Source organism: Phoca vitulina, unplaced genomic scaffold, assembly GCF_004348235.1.
Source record: "Phoca vitulina isolate PV1807 unplaced genomic scaffold, GSC_HSeal_1.0 scaffold18, whole genome shotgun sequence".
Taxonomy (NCBI): Eukaryota; Metazoa; Chordata; class Mammalia; order Carnivora; family Phocidae; genus Phoca; species Phoca vitulina.
The window spans coordinates 15,798,171-15,818,714 of record NW_022589721.1 but is presented as its reverse complement, the minus strand read 5'-3'; the positions used below and the strand labels follow the sequence as shown (position 1 = coordinate 15,818,714).

Genomic DNA, 20,544 nt, shown 5'->3' with positions numbered 1-20,544 from the left:
AGATCCTGGCCTTTGCTTGTCCTGCTTTCAATAGGGGCAACAGCTAATCCTTCGGTGAGGCTTACTAGGTTCCAGGTGCTGATCAGAGCACATTCCATAGATGTTCGCAACAACCTCATCAAAAGTTATTATTACCAACTACACTTTTTTTTTTTTTTAACTTACAGTAGAGAGAACCTCAAAGAGATTAAGTGACTTGCCACACAGCTAACAAGTGATGAAAATTAAATTTGCACCTGATGGTCTCACTTCAGAGTCTGACTTCCCAACTGCCACATCGTGCTGTCTCTAGCCAGGGAGGGATAAACAAAATATCCAGGAGAGATGGATTAAAGCTGTGGGACAATACAATTTATTTACAGGCTGATGGATTAGTACGGGGAAAAGTGGTTGACACAGAGCCTTCCCTTACTCCCTTCAGAGCTCGGTGACTTTTTTCCAAAGGAGTCTTAAACTTGCCTTAAAATTTTTTTTTTTCCATTTGGTTTTTCTTCTTTTATCAGCCTGCATTTACTTTTTAATTCTTAAGGGTTTGAATTGAGTGAAACACGAGGTCAGCTTTCTTCCTGCTTTGCCCACGTGGTCCTATGCTCCTAACCTCATATTCTCAACTTCATTGAGAAATGGGAGTGCCACATGAGTAAATCACATAGTAAGTGTGTGAGTGAGGCAAGAGGCTACTTTCTTCCTCTGTAAAATGGAGGCAATTATGCTCACCCTATCCTTGGCCATGTTGAGATTGGGTGACATAATGTCTATTAATAGCATTGGCACCCAGCACAGTGCCTGGCACAAAACAGGCCCTGACCTCCTTTCTTTTACTCCCTAAGGAAGGAACTAGACTGTACTCTTGCCGGCTTTTTGAACAGAGTTGACTTGATGAAATTTAATGGGTTTTGATATCCCAGGGGTTGTGAGTATAAGTTGGGAGCATACTGGGGCTCTGAAGCTTAGATCTCTTCCTTGCTAGACCACTGTTATAGGCTGAAGTATGTTCCCCTCAAATTCATATGCTGAGGCCCTAACCCCTGGTACTTCAGAATGTGCCTATATTTGGAGATAGGCTCTTTTAAAAGGTAATTAAATTAAAATGAGGTCATGAGGGTGGCCCTAATCCAATATGACTAGTGTCCTGATAAGGAGCAGAGATTAGGACACACTCCTCTACAGAGAGAAGACCATGTGAGGATACATGGAGAAGGTGGCCACCTACAATCCAAGGAGCTAGGCCTCCAACAAACCAACCCTGCCAACACCTTGATCTCAGATTTCTAGCCCCCAGAACTGTGAGAAAGTACATTTCTGTTGTTCAAGCCACTCCGTCTGTGATACTCTGTAATGGCAGCCTGAGCTGACTAAGACAACCAGGAAGTGCTACAGCCTAGAGGCACCTGAGTAGTCTGCAGATGAAATGCTCAGCTGGGACGTCAGCAGGGACAAGGGAGAGGAGGACAGAAATGAGAATCCTAATACCTGTAAACTGCAGAGAAAGAAAAAAATCATGTTCATTGCCTTCCTACTCTATGCTCAGTATTCTACTAAGCACCTTCACATATGCTGACTTAATGTCTATGGCCTGAAGGTTGCATCCTCCCAAGTTCATATATCAAAATACTAAACCCTAAAATGTCCGTTGTGAGGGCAATCAGGAACACAAGACTAGGAATATAACACTTGGCTCTCGTCTTGACACTGCCAGCAATTCCAGAAGATCAAACTTCTGAGCAATCCTCCCTGATAAAATGGGGATAATTATACCCATGGTGATTACTTCATCACACAGTCACAAAGTTCATTAATGAAGATAAGGCGAGCATTTGAGCCCTTCCTGTGCGCTAGGCACTGTTTTCACTGCTTTATTGACATCAATCCTCATGGCAGCTCCCTGACGCAGGTAATGTTAAAACCACAAGGCCAACGTAGAGTTGTAATTATTAATAAAAAATAAACGAAGCCTAATAAAAAACACGTTCCCATAGGCGTGCTAAAGTCTCACATTCTTCTGATTAATTCAGAGACAATGACACTGAGTAATTTGTTTAACATGCTCAAAGTGGCAGAATGAGAAACATTAATTCTTAGACGTGATGTGTGTCAGGAATCCAAGAATAATGAAGACCAATTTATTTAGAAGTTGAAACATGGAACAAGCTACCATATAATTTGGTGGAGGAGGTATATGTTATGAGCCAAAAGAGGAGTTTTACCTCCTATAAACTTTCCAACTTAAAAAAAATTATTAGGTAATATTTATCTTTAAATACTACAGTATAGAACCTTTCAATTCCTATCCTTTCATGAACCCATGCGTGTTGCTAATTCTTGAGCATTCTTTGATTCCCACCAATTCCCACCCTGCATGGAGGGGAGAAGCACTAGACACTCTCCCTTCAGCCCCACCAGGGCCTGGTATATTTCCATGTTTAGAAAACTGAGCAGTCATCCGATGGAGGGGAAAGAACTCTGGATCCCGGAGATGCTGATCGTTTTAGACACGTTACTGCGGTTAAAAACATTCAATAATGGTGCTAGCATCTTTTTTTTATTTCATAGTCAGAAATACAGAATTCTAAAAATGACCATTAAGATTGTGCATCCTCGGGGGTGCCTGGGTGGCTCAGTCAGTTAAGTGTCTGCCTTCGGCTCAGGTCATGATCTCAGGGTCCTGGGATCGAGCCCTGCATTGGGCTTCCTGCTCAGCAGTGAGTCTGCTTCTCTCTCTCTCTCTCTCCCTCTGACCCTCCCCACCACTCAGTCTCTCTCTTTCTCTTTCAAGTAAATAAAGAAGTCTTAAAAAAAATTTTTTTTAAATTGTGCTTCCCCGAAAAACTATCCCAATAAAAAGATAAGAATTTTCACATTGCAAACACATAACCAAGTGTTTCTGCCTAGCACTGTGGGTACTTAATATTTGCTGAACAAATGAATGTCCAAGGACACTAAGAAATGATGCTATTTTCAAAAAGGTAAGGAGGTTTCTCACTAACTTAATAGGAATCCCCACAACTTAGTAACCATCTATTACCATCTATCCTGCCTGGGGTGGATAGATGGAATTTAATCTAGGTCTTTTTACAAAACTATTTATGCTTTCCACTCCAGGGTAGTCAATTTCCAAAATTTTAATCCCTGTTGCGTATGAATGGGTGTTTTTCAAAAAATTATTTCCTTTTACTTGAACTAAACTTACCCCTTACATGTTTTCATTAATACACTAAAATGCATGGAGATTTCCAAAAAGGGAATAGAGTAAGGAATATTTCAAAGTCTTACAGAAAAATAGACATTTTGAGTAGCTAAGCCTCTCATGGAATATCAAGACTCCAGAAAATGCTGAGCCAGGGGCTAAAAGCCACACTTTTAAACATGGCATGTTGCCTGGACACATCAGTCACATTGTCTGCCTTGTCCAACACCCCCTTTGATTTAAAACTGCCTTCTACACCTTATCCACCCCAGGCAGGGTTCACGACTCTCGGCCTGTTTTCTTTCCATGTGGGGTAGTGCCTGACTGAAAGAGCCCTTGGCCTATGGCGGCCCCTGCACATACATGCCCACGGGCTGTTCAATGAGACCAGAGGCACGAGATCTTACCCAACTCAAGGGACATAATCAGCTAAAGCCAAGCAGAATGGGTCCCTCCAAGATTTAAACAAGAGCTGAAGTTTTCAAACTCTATTTGTGCCATGGAACACTTTCTTCAAATGGAACTCACCTCAATGTCAATGTGTAAAACAGAGCAATGTGGGCTGTTCTAGCTAAAAGGCTGCCAAGTCCAGAGTACTTCCTGGTTTTCCCATTTGGTTCTCCCACGTACACCCTCCGTATCTCCGAGACTATCTCCATGGAATTCCTAGAGCAAAGGTGAATAATCCCCATGACTAGAAGACGCTGAGGGAAATGGCCAACCAGGAATGAGAGGGGAGTGGGGAGGCCAGTACAGCGAAGCTAGGAGGTGAGGAGAAAGAGGTCGCAAAACAAGGGACAGCAAGAGAGGCCTGTCCCTGGAGTGCCTTGGTTCCTTAGGTTTTCCAGTTCTTCCACGCTATGCCCGCTATAACCAGAACAGTACCAATCCCTTCAGGTGGCTGAGGAAGCCTCAATTCTCCGAATCCAAAAGAACCGCACCTACTCAGGCTCTAAGGAGGCCTTCCAAACTTCCTCACCTCTTTCTCACCTCCCAACCACAAACACACCCGCCTTGAAGTCTGGACACACTGGACTCTTCCCCATACCCTGTGCATGCCATCACCTCCCATGCCTCTGCTCAAGACAGAGACCCTCCTTCTGCCTTCAATAATTCAAAAAATTGTCTTTGCTCTTCAGCTTACAAGACACCTCCTCTGTGAACATTCCCCGAGCCTTCAAAAGCCAGAGCACCTTCTTTCCTCTCTTCTCCCATGCTATTTTAGTGCCACAAGTAAAACATTCATCCCACTGTATTACAGTCAGATGAGGAGCAGGATATTAAGGGAGAGTTGCTTATTTATTTGTATAATTCTAGTGCCTAGTGCAGAGTAGGGGATAGATTCTCACTGATGTGAAAAGATGAATTAGTTCATACAATGCACTCAGCACTAAGACGGCATAGGGAAGAACAGTCTTCTGACTACCAGTCCAAATCGATCCATACTGAACCACAGGGGAAAATAAACATTTCTATTTTAGCTGCATTTTCAATGCCACCAGCTAAGGAATTTAAATATGAAAACCACCTTCCCGTCCTTCATCTCAGACAGCTGGTTCACAGGCTTTAGATTCAAGGTGATTTTGTAATATTCTATTCCTGTCCAGCTAACCAGCTGCTGGGCTTGCATCAGACAATTTCCTCTTCTAGCCCTAGGAGAACAAACACTACTGAGCACAGGGTGTTAATAATCCCTGCAAAATTACCCTCCATCTGATAAGAAATGCAGAAATTGTTTTTCGAAAAATAGCTTGCAAAGAACTGCACAGGTTGTGGGGCCCAGGGAACAAAGTTGGGGGGGGGACAGAAAGCACATATTCTCATTTAAAAACAGCATCATAAATCTCAGCCAAAGTAAACAGTTTAATTAAAAAACACAGCAAGCCAAACAGTAGGGCTGACAGTGTGAGCCTTGTGATTTGGGCAATAGCGCTGACATAGATGTGCTGTCAACCAAAGCTGTGGTCCTTCCCAGATGTTCAGTCAATATCTGTCCTTGGGGACCAGACAACTCAGAGAGAATCACTCTTGATCACCTACCCCTGAAAGGATCCGAGTCTAAAAGGGGGAGAAAAAAAGACAGGAACAAATGAAATCTAACCTCCTGCATTTTCTTTTAATGTTTGAGTTGACTTTACAATTAAAATTTTAAGTGATCCAAATAATACATGCTCGTGGTAGATAAAAAGAATCTCAAATAGGTCTAACAGGAAGCTGGGTACTGATCATGAATTGGTAATTGTCGAAGCCAGGAGACAGGCGCATGGGGGTTCATTCCTGTATTGCTTTGGGGTGTGTTCAAAATTTTCTGTGACCCCCACTTTTCAAAAGAAGCCACTGTTAATAGTTGCTTATGTATTCTTGCACAAAACTCCTTTGTTTGTACGTATAGCTATGTTTATGTATATCTTTATGTGCAGTACGATCATTATATGCATTTCAGGTAGTTTTGTTTCAAGAAGATGCTTGAATTCTCCCAACCTGATCAGAACAACAGAACAAATACACACAGTGATAGGAAGGAAAGAGTGTAAAACAGGTTAATGTAAATAGAGTATATGTGATTCTGGAGAGCCAGAAGGAATTGGTCTCAGATCACACTCACACACACACACACACACACACACACACAATGCATGCACACTATGCAGAAAGCCACAGTGACCACCTTCAATGACAGTGACGACAAATGTTCCACCAGCAGGACCCCTTTGCAGGAGGGCTATAAGCAAGGGCTCTGTGAATCAGGAACCAAGGCAGAGCCATCAGCTCCATCCAGAGCCCTCCCAGGCCACATATCAGGTCAGTGCAAGTACAGTCCTGTATGCTGTGTGTCTTGTCACCACACCAATTGAGATGGTAAGCACGCCCATGAGGGGAGCATGTTTGATTCCAAGTCCTACATATCATGCACTCTATTTGAGATCTTGATGATGGCGTATTAGCAGAAATAATGACAGTTATTTCACATTTGAACAGAGCCACACCTTATCAGAGCTGAGCCTAATGATATCCCTGTGATCAGGAAGGCACTGTCATATTCATTTGACAGATAAGGAAGCAAGTTCAGAAAAATTAAAGGGACGTGCTCAAGTCACATTTTGATCAGGAATAGTCAGGACTTGAACCCAGATCTTCTGATTTCTACGTTTAGAAAGTGTTCCATGACATCAAACTTTAAATGCCAGAAGCATCTGTCTTCAGCCTATTTTATGCTCATGTAGACTATGGAAGAGAAAACGTTATGCTAAAGTGCCATGGAAAGGTAAAAATTTATGCAATTTATACATCCTACAGATACTGCTACCAACATAAATACAAAAGAAGGCATCACATTGTCTTCATGTCTGCATTGAGCCAATATTGGATAATTAAGATGCCACTCCTGGTGGGGGGAGCAGGAAATGGAGCTGGTGAGTTACACCATCCCAGAGAGTTAAGCATCAGTTCATACAACAAACCCTTTTAATGACATGTGCATAATAGCTCATGAGGCCCTTTTAAATCTTTCATCTCATCTGGGAGATAAGAGGTAAAATACACGGTCAAGATGGGAAGGTCCCTACGTCAGCCTTCCTTACCTCATTAGACCTGAGATTTTCACTGAGTTCTTCCTCCTGGGGGCTTTTTCCTACAAGGTCTCCTGTTCTGAAGGAACAAAGAGCAATTGCATCAACATCCCCAGCTCTGATCTCTTTCTCTGATAAGTCAGAAGTCCTTCCTGCCTGCAAAGCGCCTTTCCAAGAAGCTCCAAGATTTTTTTTTTTTCAAATAGGTCATTATTTGTTTACACTACACCCAGGCGTATCAGGCCTCTAACTGCCATTTTACAGGTGAAGAAACAAGCCCAGAATGCTTCATTGAACTCACTGAGGACACAGAGTGACTCACAGGACCAGTACTGGTTACTGAGTCAACTGAATAGGTAGCAGCAAGTGGGGGATAAGGAAGTATAGCTTTCAGGTAAGAATAGGGACTCCGGTGTATTAGTCAGCAAATTAACTTCCTGCTCTCCTCATTCACGATTTATCCTTCATTCATAGCAGAGCTGTGGAGCCAGACGGACTGGGGTTCAAATCCAAGCTCCATCCATTATTTGCTGTGTAACTTTGGACAAAACTTTCAACTTCGCAGTACCTCAACTTTCTCATCTATAAAATGGTCATAATAATGTATGTCTCATATTGTGAGGATTAAATGAGATAACTCTATGTAAAGTGCTTAGCATATAAGCTCTCAGTAAACATCAACCCTTACTGTTATTATTATTATGTAATATATTTCATTGTCAGATTTCGCGAAAAGCACCCTCAAGAAGCCACTAAATATGTATTTCAGTGACTTTTTAGAACAAATGCAGTCCTCAAGTTGCTGACCATTCTTTTCCAGTATGTGTACCAGATTTTGCATTAAATGTGCTTAATATCTCTGGGAGTGAATCAGGGAACAACTGGGGTGAATCAGCAACTCTACCTCAGTCTAGCTAAGCTGCACTTGGCTGTTCTTCTTCGTTCAAGGATGAGAAAGAGTCCCCCATGTGGGGTGGCAGGTAACGCAGAGAAAACCAAAGGTTAGAGAGCACTCAGTCACTCCCTAAAAACACACGGAGGCCTCACTTCCTGTAAGATCTACTAAAGCTAATCTCACCCCTTTTGGGGCCTCAACCAAACTGATAACTAAAATCACTAACTTGTTTTAACAGGAAACAACCTTCAGTTTATCCAGTCCAAGCCCTCCCTGACATCACTGTTGGACAGATGGGAAAGCTGACACTTAGAAGTTAGGTGACTTGCCCATGTTCGACCCACTGGAACACTGACTTTGGCCTCCTGACTCAAACCAGACTCTCTGCTGAACGCCACCGTGGGACAGCCTGGAAACAGTGACTGATGCCACTCTAGCCCTTTGCTGAGGAGTGGCCCACTGATGGGTGCGCTGGCCTAGACTGTCTGTGACAGCCTCTGAAGTCACCTGCTGTCATAGCCAGGCTGTACCCCCTCCTGAGGAAGACACTGCGTTCCAGCAGCACATTTAGTGTTGGAAACTGAAAACTTCTCCGAGAAGAAACTGTCTCAGGGCCTATTTTAGACAAAGAAAAAAATATAGAGAAAGATGAAGTACAAAGATCATGAAATAATAACTAAATACTGTTCACTGGACCCCCGAGTGGAATCTGAAGAATACCAGCCAGGTGCTCTGTGGATGGGGAACAGAGATTCAGGTTAGAGAAGGTGAGGGCAGTGATGCTCAAAGAAAGCCTTCGCTAAGATCACCGGGACGGCTTGTTAACCAGAGCGCTGGGCCCCACCTGCTAAGTTTCTAATTCAGTAGGTCTAGAGGTGGGCCCAAGAATCTGCATTTTTTAAAGGTTTTTTTTTTTTTTTTAATCTATTTATTTGAGGGAGAGAGAGCAAAAGCAAGAGCATGAGCAAGGGGGAGGGTAGAGGGAGAGGGAGAAGCAGACTCCCTGCTGAGCAGGGAGCCCAATGGGGGACTGGATCCCAGGATCCTGGGATTATGACCCAAGCCAAAGGCAGAGAGAGACTTAACTCACTGAGCCACCAAGGTGCCCCAATCTGCATTTCTAACAAAGGGCCAGGTGATGCTAATGCTGCTCTTCAGGGAGCACACTTTGCAAACCTGGGTTGGAGTGGAACAGAACCAACCAACACTGTGTTGCAGAATAAAAAGAAGAGTAAGGGGAGGAGGCTGGGAGAGAGTGACCATAAGGTGAGCGCTGAGCCAGCAGACCTTCCAGGGGCCGGGTGTGGTCCAGGTGGGACACACTCTCAGGGAGTCTGTTTGCAGGCCCTGGAGCACCCTCTCCAGGAAATCAGGAGCCTGTGAGTCTACACCCCACATCTTGCCAAAAACCCGTAAAAGGCTGACAAGTGAACTACCTCCGGGTTCAACCTATGGTGTGATTCTTAGGGCCCCTTCTTCCTTTAAATGTATCTCCCCACCTGCTCACTGATGCTCGTTCCTCCTTAAGGAGGAGCACAGCTGTCCATCCAATAAGAAGGCATAAAAGCCTTTTTCGTTTCTTAAGACAGGTCTTTGGCTGAGGAACAGGTGACAAGCTGACTCCCATTAAATGGAATTGGTTAAGCAGCCAGGATAAATGGTGGCATGGTATCTCTTCCCATTTTGACTAAGAGGAAGTTTAAAGTAGGAAGGTGCGTGATTTTGAAGGAAGAAGAGGAAAGAATTGGTCTGGCTGGTGGGAAGGATGCCCAAAGCAGAAGCCGGGCTCAGAAAGCGGACCTCATAGCCCTCGAAGTCTGGGTGGGGGGAGCAACAGACACCAGGGATTGTGCTGTCCCTGGGAGAAGTCAGGGCACCTAACGTGTAGTGTGTGCGGGTCCTGTCCAGGTAACATGGCCCCGGCGGGATGGACTCTTAACCGAATTAGGACCTGAGCTTCCTAATTGGGAACATGAGGAAAGCGACTAGATGATTTCTAAAAATCTCTTTCAACTCTAACGTCTCTGTTTTTTATGGATACCCTGAAGAGCCCCCAGGGTAAATCCTCACTCACGGGATCAAAATAGAACAGGCCGTTTGGGGCACATTTTGTACTTAAAAGAGTTACCGCAAACCACAAGGCCCGGGAGCACAAAACAGCAATTTCATTTCCTCTGGGCTTCCAAACAAGGATGAACATATCAAAGTGAATCTTGTGCTAAGCGTGCTGTACAAACACTGTCTAGGGTTACAATCATCTATATTCAGCTCACAGGACCGATGCTGAAGCTGCCAAAGTGCCATAGGCTTTGGGTCTGCAGGTCTAGGCCATGAGAATAGGAAGTTTCTCTGGGTTTAAAAGTACTTCGAGGCGCGCCTGGGTGGCTCAGTCATTAAGCGTCTGCCTTCGGCTCAGGTCATGATCCCAGGGTCCTGGGATCGAGCCCCGCATCGGGCTCCCTGCTCCGCGGAAAGCCTGCTTCTCCCTCTCGCACTCCCCCAGCTTGTGTTCCCTCTCTCGCTGTGTCTCTCTCTGTCAAATAAATAAATAAAATCTTTAAAAATAAATAAATAAAAGTACTTCGAGGGCCCTCAAAAGTGTTATCGGGGCGGGGAGGGGCACCTGGGCGGCTTAGTCGGTTAAGTGTCCGACTCTTGATTTTGGTTCAGGTCATGATCTCAGGGTGGTGAGATCAAGCCCCGAGTGGGGCTCCGTCTGCACTGAGCGGGGAATCTGCCTAAGATGCTCTCTCTCTCTTTCTCTCTCTCCCTCTGCCCCTCCCACCACTCACGCATACTCTCATTCTCTCTCAAATAAATAAATCTTTTAAAAAAAAGTGTTATTAGGGACATCTGCAGCTATTGTGGAGGCTGCTTTCAGCTATGGGGCTTCTAAAAGATTTCTCGTCCAATATACATTTATTGAGCCCCAGCTGCATACCAGGCATGGCTGGAACAATTGTTCATGGGAAACTAGTTGCTGTAGTTCAAGGATCATGTAAATGAAACCCAGTGTTGTCTCTTCAAAATGAAAATGTTGTATTCTTTGTAGGGTGTGCGTGCACACATGCACACGCACACGCACACACACACACGCACACCCCCCCCCAAAATCTCCATAATATGTTAAAGCTGAATCTATCCAATTACTTTCCTCTTCTTTTATTGCCTCTGTTTTAGCTCAAATGTATCACCTTCATTTCTGCCTCTGTCCCTATATGTAGCCTATTCTTTTTGCAGGATATGCCCCATCTCTTTTCCTATCCATCCGGTAAAATCTAGCTTAACTCCACCTTCTTCCATGATGTCTTCTCTCATCTAACCAGATATGTTCTCATTTCCCTGACTCCCCTGTGATCTATTTTCTACAATGCTCATGTTTACCCATCTATTATTATTTTCTTCTTATTTGCATTAATTCTCTTCAACTACACTACAAGTTCTATGCTTATAGAACTATTTCATTCCTCTTGCATATTTCCCAGAGCATCTGGGACAGGGCTAATGGTAAATGATACTCAGTGTAAGGGTCTGGGTTTTCATCTTTGTTCTCAGCTAGACAGAAAGAAACAGCACAGTACAGAATGCAAAATTTGCATCTCTAGTCTTGGGCCCTTTAGTGGCTGTGTACCCATCCAGGTTGCAAATACTCAGCAGCACTTCAAAGCATTTCTGCTATTTCCTTTCTATTAATATGAAGGAATATTTGGGCCACGTGTGTGTTCGGTTTCCCCAGATAAGTAATGTTCAATGGTTCTTCCTTCGAAAGAGCCCACACCCGGGCATCTGGGTGGCTCAGTTGGTTAAGTGTCCAACTCTTGATCTCAGCTCAGGTCTTGATCTCACGGTCATGAGAGGCTGGGTGTGGAGTCTATTTAAAAAAAAAAAAAAAAGAGCCCACACTATTCTCCACAGAATGTGTACACAGCAGGTGTCTGAGCTTTAGCTCAAGCTCTGTCAAGATCCAGGCAGGTCTGGACAGATGTGGCTCAGGCTGGTGGACAGGGCCCTCCAGGAATCCACTGACAGCTCAGCAAAGGAGCCAGACCACCAGAGACGAGGGAAATTGGGAGAAGGCTACAGTACCTGGTCAGCCCCAAGGACACGGAGAGCCGAATCCGAAGGTGCTGCGTTCACTAAAGTTTTGTGAAGCGACGGGCCGGAGGCAGCAAAAGGGTGACAAAGCATGCACAAGAAGAGAATACTGAGAGTCTCCGGAGCAGTGACACAAACACACATACACACATAAACACTGGGAGACGAGAAAGGTCACAAGAAGGGCTGCTGAGAAACATCCAAATTACTCCACAATAAGCATTTTCAGGGGTTAGTAGTCCCTTTTAGGTACTCAACACACTTACAACCAAATGTTTAGGCCATCTTTCATACCCGGGTGTAGTGCAAACACCAGATCCAGTGGTATTGTGATTTTGTTTCTTTGTGACTAACAGAACGCAAGTAAAATGAAACTCTGGGAGAATGAGTAAGTCATGGGAATAAAAGGCACAGCATAGGGAATATCACCAATGATATTCTAATAGAGCTGCATGGTGACAGATGGTACCCACACTTGCGGTGAGCACAGCACAATGCGTAAACTTATGGAATCACTGTGTCATACACCTGAAGCTAATGTCACATTGTGTGTCAGCTAGACTCAAAAAAGAAAAAAAAAGTGAAACTCTGGGAGAAACTCAACCTAAAAATCTCCATTGCGCTTACAACTATGTAGAAAACAAAACCACTTCTCAGGGCCACGTAATAAATACTCTTTCATGTACCTAATATCCCCCTCAGGAAAATCTTTGCAGACCTGTCAGAGACCCAGCTAGTGAGAAGAAACTACTAGCAATCTAGTTATCGGCTTATTCCAGGTTAACATTTTCCCTTTCTTAACAGCATTCCTGTGACCCTTGCAGGAACTCAACACACTTACAGCTAAATTTCCAGACAACGTATGTACCAATGTGGTCCCTGAAGATACTTGGCTTCTCCTTGTTCCTATTTCAGGAGGCTCTGGCGCATATAACCTCCTAGATGGAGACCCACACTTGCCTGGATTCCAGGTCACTCAGACTGAGGAGCAGAGAGAAGCAGAGGGACTGAAGCAGAAGCAGAAAGCCACCAGTAACAGCCAAGAAGGAATTGCATCAAGTGTGAAAGAAAGACTCAAGATGATAACTCTGGAGCATCCAGGTTTCTATGTATCTGAGTCCCACTGAGGTTCTACACAGTAGTAATGTCACAGTTCACGTGCTCAGCACACTGTGGCTTATAAATCACTGCCATACACTTCGTCGCATTTGATGTTTGCCAACAACCATGTGAGGTACTTGGGGGAGAGATGATTAACCCCTGACCATGGATGACGAGAAGGAGGTTTACTATGGTGACTGGAATTACCACTAATAGCAGCTGCACGTAACATCTGGAACTTCAGATTTCTCACTTATCAAGACTCCACACCTGAAAGAGTATATCCAACCTCATTAAAAAAGAGTCTTTCTCAATGGTTATAACTGGTGATACCAATGGTTGACCCGTAGTATTATTTGCATATTTATGTTTTCCATGGGTCTTCCGTTATTTTGATAAGCACCCCCAAGCCCTCCATTTTCTCTATAACTCCCTATTTTGTTATGGTGGATAGGTAGGCATTTAAACCATGCTGATGGTTATATAAACAATCTGAAAACTTAGCCAATCTCAATTTAAAGTCCCAGACGCCCAGCATGGTTCCGAACACCTGTGGCTGCTCATGAACTATATAGCACTCTTTAAACCCAAGACTGTATTTTCTAAAGATAGCTAGATAACTGAAGATCTTGTCAGCTCTCAGCCACATTCTCCTGACAGCTGTCACCTGAATCATAGTGGCACTTGGCAACAGCTAGAACGTCACACTCTCTCAGTTAGGCTACTGGAGGCAGGGTAGAGAAGGTGTAAGTGGACTCTTTGGAAATCATTAAGCTTCTAGACAGCCTTTGAAAGACTTCTCTCAATTTAACGTCACCATGCTCCGGCACCTGTCTCCAATACCATTCCCAGCATTTGTTTTCTTGTGTGCAAGACGCTAGGAAGCAAAGCAAACAGGACAAACCCTCACTCTAGGTACCAAAAAGGAAATGATATTGGTGTTCTGTGAATTGGTGGGTTCTCTCTCCTGGTTTTTAAATGAGGCCCTGGCATCTGTTTAAGCCTGAGGTCTGTTCCGAGGGCACCCTGATGTACACCACAATTATATCACCCTGGGGTAGCTGATGAGCTAACTGTCTGGTTAGTTTCTTGAGAACACTTAAAATGCCCTGCAAATCAGTCTCCATTTATCAGACTTGTAACTTTCCCACTGATTACACAATGAAGGAACAAATGTTTGATTTGATTTGATTTGACTTGATTGCTATTTGCTTCAAAAGCAACGCAAGTTCTCAACTTCTTTGTTTTAAGGGAGGACTTGCAGACAGAAAGTGGAACCAGACCAGAATAAGGTGTTCAGATGAAAACAATGATGAAATCTGGTTTTTAATAAAGGGACATAAACCAAAGAATAGGGGTTTGCATTAGTTTGGTAATAGAAACACAATGGCCTGAATGTAATCAATATCATTAGTGGGTGAACATAAGCTATTGAATAGATAAAATTAAACATGTCTATGTTCAGAGGATCACAATATTTTACAGTCCTTCCTAGATTATTATGGCTATTTCTAAAACTCCTTTCCATAAAAAAGAATAATCTTTCTTCCTCCTGTTTCTGTTCTTTTTAAATTTATTTTTTTTAATTTATTTCCTTTCATTTGCAGCAATAATGTGCTACAATTAAGTTCCTTAAATCTTCCCCGAGCATTTAACCTGAAGGATGGTGAAGTTCCTACCCAAACCACTCAACCAATGATTCATATGCCAATAACTTGGTCGAGGTACCACATTGGAGATACAATTAGTTCTATTAAATGTACTTACGGTGTGACTATCATGGCCTGAGAATAATCCCATTCGTTTTTGCAATATATCACTATATGTGAGTTCTATATTACAGCAGATCTGTTGAACTCTTCCTTAAATGTTTATTCTGCATTTCTTCACATGAGTGAAAAGATCAGGAGGTAACCATTAGAATTAAAAGAAAGGTAAAAGTCTTAAATTAAGAAATCAGTAGTTGAACAATTCAAACCCAGATATTAAAGCATTATTTGCACTCGAGGATATGCATGTTGTCTTTTTCATATTCTTTAATATTATTTTATACCCCATGGTACTTCTTTTTAGTGTCATATCATTGATTCCATAGCAAACATCCATGCTTCTGATTCTCCTCTTGATCAAGGGAGCAACATGAGGATGGGCATTTCCATCCATGGCATTCATTGTTGTATCACCAGAGCCCTAGTTCCGCCCCCCAAACTCAACATACACAAAACATGGTAGACACAAATCCATCATCATTTCAGTGTGTCCCTACCCTACCTCCACCCATAAACACACACATTCTCTTATTATCCTTCCCTAGTAAACTAGTTGCTCTTCCCAAACATCTGATTTCTAGGAACGCGTCCCCAAATAGTCCAGCCACCCAGGCAATATTCCTAGCTACCTTGGACTAAGAATTCTTTCCAGGGCAGAAATTAGGACTTCATCCTTTTTTGTATTCCCAGCACTCAGTGTGGTGTTGATAGGAGCTCCATAAATGTTTCTTGTACTCAAATTTCTTTCATCCCCTGTGTTTAACCTGTCACCACGTTCTATTGTTGACACCCTGGAAATATCCCTTGATGTGCCTTTAAGCCACAATTACTCTTCTAGTCCAGAGTCTCCTCGTTTAGTCTCCGGAACTCCACTCTTCCAGCACATACCTGCTGCCTGACTCACGGCTATGGGACATTCAGAGGCTCCCTTTTACTTTTGATATGCCACAGGTCCTGAGTCCTCTGTGTAGCAATAAAAGCTCTCTGTGAGCCTTCCTCACTCTGCGTCTCCCTTTTATCAACCATGTTGACCCCTGTTCTCAACCTCAGGCTCCTGCCCCAATCAAGCAGGCACACACCCTATGTCTATCCCATTTGTGTGTCTTTGCCCATGGTATTCCTGCCACTAGGAATTCTGTCCTTCCCTACAACTGTTACAAAACCCACTCATCTTTCCTCAAGTCCCACTCACCAGGAGGCCAGCTCCTCCTTTTGTGGGTCACAAGGATTTCTCCTATCTAAAACGGTTGTTGTAATTCTCCACGGTTCTTTGCAATATTTTGTTCAACTGCCCTCCAACCATTTGTGGATTCTTATTCTGTTTCTCTACCTAAAAAGTCATCTTCCTGAGAGCAGGAATAATGCTGTTTATTTCTTGATACCTTGTGATACAAACAAAAGCTGGTCTTAGAGACTCCCAATAAATATTTGTAGGCTGAGTAACTAGAGATAAAATACCGTCAGCAGGCATACATATAAGAAAATGATTCTGGGAAGAAAAAGATGAAAAAGGCTATGTCCAGGTTTCTTCAAAATTCGCCAAAGAAATCTATGCTCTTTATACACCTAAAAGTATATAATCTTAGCTAATCTCTAATAAAATGTTAACTGCACTTTAAAAAAAGAGTTCACATACACTGCCTTAAATCTTGTTAAAACCTATTCATGAATTACAAGGCACTGGGACAGACTTTATGTTGTTTGTTGCCATGTGGAAAAGAGTTCTGTCACTGCAACGTCATAGACTCCTGGATTCAAAAGTCACACAGAAACATATGCTTTTGATGTTGTTATTAGCAGTAAGAGCAGAAGGAGGAAGAATGGCCCTCATTCTGTCTGCCTGTTTACACAAGTGCCATTTACCATTTTGATAAGCTTTTCCTCAGTGCCACGTGCTTCACAATATCACTTTTATTAGTCACATCAGGGGCCATGTGATGTGCAGGAATATTATTGCCCTTTTGAATAGTGCGAATGCCCTCATAAGACAGAGAAAGTTATGTGAGGGCCTTGCCTGCCCTAAGATAAACAATGAGAGTCAGAGATTGAACTTGAAGCTCCAGTGTCCTGCTTGGAGCCCTGGGAAAATCTACCAAGGTCTCCCTTCAGTAAAGCCAAGAAGCATCCGTCACCAGCTCACTACTTTAGGCTAACTCTGGCAATACTAAAAATCAACTCAATCCAACAAATATTTATTGGTGCCTAGTAATGCTAGCAACTGTGCCAGACACAGGGATACAGCAGTGAATCTGACATCCTTGTAGACTGGCTTACAAAGGAGGGGTCTAAGACCATCCTCCAGGTGCAACTAAAAAAAAATATGAAAATGTCTTCATTTATTTTATCTCACCTTTAAAAGAATTTCAATTTCTATTTGTGTGTATGCTTATGAAACACGTAGGCATTGGTACAGTAGTACATGTGTATAGCTGTTAAATTACCGTGCTTATGTGGGGGGGATCTGTGATCAAAACATTTTTGTTTTGCTTATAAGATTTATTTTTATGAGAGAGAGAGCGAGCATGAGCAGAGGGGGAGGGGTAGAGGGAGAGGAGAGAGAGAATCTCAAGCAGACTCCCCGCTGAGCATAGAGCCCGACTTGGGGTTTGATCCCACGACCACGAGATCGTGACCTGAGCCAAAATCAAGAGCTTAACCGACTGAGCCACCCAGGTGCCCCTATGTCCAAAACATTTTTACAGATCAGGATAGACAAGCAGAAACATTTGAAAACCAATGGACTACCGGACTCTTTAGAATTTCCTGAACATGCCATGACATTTCCTACCTTCAGGTCTTTCCATTTCCTATTTTCTCTACCTCAGATGAACCTCCTCTCCCTCACCATACCCTGAATAAACTTCAAAACCCAGCTCAGCTGGTACCTGCTCAAGGAAATCATTATCCCCCTCCACCAGGCAGAGCTGGTCCCTTCCACCTGCTGCTCCCATTGCACCTTGTATGCCCTTCCATCGTGGAAATCCTCGTGCTGCACTGGAACCATCCACGTGTCCATCTCTGGCACTAGCTGGCTGGAGTCACTGTTTGTGAGTTCCTTGAGGACAGGGTTGGGGTGGTTTACCTATTTTCCTTAAGAGCTAGCACAATGTCTGGCACGTAAGAGGCACTCACAGTTTACATGAGAAATGTATGCACTTAGGTGAAGAATCTCTTCACAATGTTTTTTTCTAATTGCAATCGACTTGAAGAAGAATTTCATGGGGGCAATCAAAGTGCATTGTACTTCCTCCTTCCTCTTCTTGCGGGGGGGCAGAGAGGCTTTGAGGGTGGGGAGAGGTGGTCATGCTCCAGACATCAGATGACCGCGACAACTAGAAAATGTAGAGCTGAGATGTGAGAAACTTATACATTTTAAATTCCCCAGTGAGGGCTGGCCAGCACCAGTCTTGAGTTAAAAATGGAGACCAAAGACTTCTAAGTCTGAGCAGAACAAATCAGAAATGCAGAGACATGCTGTGTTCATGTGGAACGGTCCCATGAAGATGCCTATGGGACAGAGGAAGGGTGCTCAGGACTGAGTGAGAGGCTCATGTCTTGGGTCATCTCTACATAAGCTAACTACCTCGGGGCCTCTCGGTCTCCAGAGAAGTAGATTGGCCTGACTCCTCATGCAGACTTTCTGGATTGGCATGAGGAAGTAGAGAATGGGGAGGAACCAAGACTGTCAGTTCCATTCTTGTTCTCGCACAAAGTCAAATGGCAGAGGAAGAGTCATTTACAAAGGCTGGACTAGATTCTCACCAAGGTCCCTCCAGCCTGAGGTTCAACAACTTGATTATGTTGATGACCTAAAAGGATGCAGTGTTGACCAACTGTGGTATGATCAACCTTTTAGAAAGACCTTCACCAAGGTGTGACTTGGAGCAACTACTTTAGTTTTCTGGACATCGTCTGGTCAACAAATATGAATTGAACACCTAGTGTGCATCAGGCACCGTGGCAGGCACTGGACACATGGTAAACAAGCCAACATGGACCCTGCCCTCAGGAAGTTCAGTTCAGTACACTTCACTTCCCTTGTCTTCAAAATGTAAAGGTTCTTCCATGTCTAAAAACCCTGAAATGTGATGATTCAGTGTGAACTCCAAAATGGCATGGCCCTCAAGATTTCCTCTGCAATTTCATATTTTTTAAAATTCCCTTTGAACATAGCCAAACCACAGAATTTTAGCTATAAAATAATCCCTTATTCAATTTAAGATGTCTGCATTTTAATATTTCAAACATATTTCTTTATCTTAGCTCTTATCACTGAAAACTACCTCAGTGGCTCTTTTGGGATATTAGCATTACAAAGCTGAGAATGGGGGGCGCCTGGGTGGCTCAGTCATTAAGCGTCTGCCTTCGGCTCAGGTCATGATCCCAGGGTCCTTGGATCAAGCCCCACATCGGGCTCCCTGCTCCGTGGGAAGCCTGCTTCTCCCTCTCCCACTCCCCCCTGCTTGTGTTCCCTCTCTCACTGTGTCTCTGTCAAATAAATAAATAAAATTAAAAAAAAAAAAAAGCTGAAAAAGGGATTTGGAATAAAAAGCCCTAAATCTGTGCTGCTCCATCACTTAGTAACTGTGTGTCCTGTGACCAAGTCACTTAATATCTCTCTGAGCAGCATTATTTTGCCACTTAGCAAATTTTTACTTATGTCAACTAGCTACCCACTTCTGTGCTCAACACTATGGACATAGCAATGAACAAGAAAGTTGGACAGAACTTCATGTAAACCTTCTCACCTATAAATTGGAATCATAATAATCACTCATATTCCTCTTAGCTCACAGGCTAAGGATCAATACAATGTTCAGGATCAATAATACCTCTTTCTATAGGAACTCTTGTGCACTGTTGGTAGAAAAGTAAATTGGTGAAGCCACTCTGAAAACATTATGGAGGTTCCTCAAAACATGAAAAATATAAGTACCATATGATCTAATAGTTCCACTTCTGGTCATTCACCTGAAGAAAACAAAAACACTAATTTGAAAAGATATATGCACCCCTATGTTTATTGCAACATTATTTACAGTAGCCAAGATATTTGAACAACTCAAGTGTCTATCAATAGATGAGTGGTAAAGAAGATGTAGTGTATATACACAATGAAATGTTACTCAGCAATAAAAAAGAATGACATCTTGCACTTAGCAACAACATAATGGACCTAGAGAATATTATACTAAGTGAAATAAGTCAGACAGAAAAAGACAAATACCATATTATTTCACTTACACGTGGAGTCTAAAACACAAAACAAAGGAACAAACAACAATACCAAAAAAGAGAAACAGAATCATAAATATAGAGAACTAGTGGTTTCTAGAGGAGAGGGGGATGGAGTGATGGACAAGATAGGTGAAGGGAATCAAGAGGTACAAAGTTCCAGTTATAAAATGAATAAGTTACAGGGATGATAAGTATAGCATAGGGAATACAGTCAATAATACTGTAATAACTTTGTATGGCAATAGATGGTAACTATACTTATGGTGAGCATTTCATAATGTATATAATTGTTGGATCACTGTGTTTTACACCTGAAACTAATATAATATTATAGGTCAACTATACTTTAATTAAAAATTTTAGGGGTGCCTGGGTGGGTCAGTCAGTTGAGCATCTATCTGACTCTTGATTTTGGCTCACGTTGTGATCTCAGGGTCATAAGATTGAGCCCCAGGTTGAGCTCCATGCTCAGCTCAATGTCTGCTTGAGATCCTCTCCCTCTCTCTCTCTGCCCCTCCCCCACTCACACTCTAAATAAATAAAATCTTTTAAAAAAATTTTAGATAAAAAATAATACCTCTTTCCAACATGAGATTTAATTATATCTGTTTAAATGTTAGCTGGCATTCATAATTTGTATCATGAAAACTTTTCACAAAAGATAAAGGAAAATCATTTTAGAAATAATAG

At 42.8% G+C, this 20,544-nt stretch overlaps 1 protein-coding gene across 1 annotated transcript in view; it reads right to left on the bottom strand.

Moving 5' to 3' along the window:
* Nucleotides 1-20,544, bottom strand: part of DEPTOR (DEP domain containing MTOR interacting protein) — a 122,759-nt gene that overhangs the window by 83,067 nt on the left and 19,148 nt on the right. The window lies entirely within an intron of this gene.